This window comes from Camelina sativa, chromosome 8 (genome assembly GCF_000633955.1).
Source record: "Camelina sativa cultivar DH55 chromosome 8, Cs, whole genome shotgun sequence".
Lineage (NCBI taxonomy): Eukaryota > Viridiplantae > Streptophyta > Magnoliopsida > Brassicales > Brassicaceae > Camelina > Camelina sativa.
In genome coordinates, this window is record NC_025692.1 from 9,250,979 (window position 1) to 9,252,028 (window position 1,050).

Here is a 1,050-nt window from a genome sequence, read left to right on the forward strand (position 1 = left end):
GTAGACAAAACTTTTACGACGTTACAATTCACATTATTAATCCTTTTAATAAACGCATCTCCACTGGATTCTGATTCGAATCGATTGACTGCTCATTGGAAACCAATGAATCTTCTAAATTTGTTGTCGTCTTCAATTTTACATTTGTAAAATGTTTTAACCTTACCTATGATTCTTCATTTTTTTTTGTTTTTATGTATTTTAAATATTATTATTTTTTTGTCAACCATTAGGCCACAACAGGTCTGCCCATTAGCCAAATCCCTATATTCGTAGGGAGTGGGACTCGATCCATAGTGTGATGGTGCCTTGTGCATTAAGGACTTACCATTGGTCACTGCACTTAAGTCACTTCAGTATTTTATTTTATTTATTATTATTATTATTTTAAAATCAATCGTCATAAATAATTAAATTAAATTAATTAAATAAGTATTTCAATCAAACCAGCATAGTTTAACTATTTCACGTTGACAGATATTACTGTTTTGTCATCTTTCGTGACGGTACAAACATGAAAGTTAGTTTTAAGGTTTAAAGTAATAGTGAAATTATTTTAAAGCTTTATAGTGTTAGTAAAAATATCTCAAAGTTTAAAGTGATACTCAATGACAATACGAAGGTTTAAAATGTGATTTTCCCAATTTTAATATATAGTGACAAAACATGCCATAATTAATTAAGTTGGCCGCAGACATCATCTCTCTTCCCTCAGTCTAATCCCAATTACCGTTTACTTGCTTGGGTTTATACAGGTTTCGACCAACAGGATTGGCAAACAACGGACTTGAGGTTGTACCATTTTAGTTTGGCAGTACTATTTTGTTGTGTAACTAGCTTGTAATGATTTATGCTGTTGGGTTTTTAAATCATTAATTCTTAGAAACTTTTATTATGAAATATGCGAAGAACGGAACATTTATTGGTGTATCAAGAAACATGAACGCCAGAGTGAACAAGAGTGATATATTAGATCGTTTTGATTTAACTTCATCACAAAAAACACCCACACACACAAAAATGAACCAAGATAAAAGACGATATTGGAAA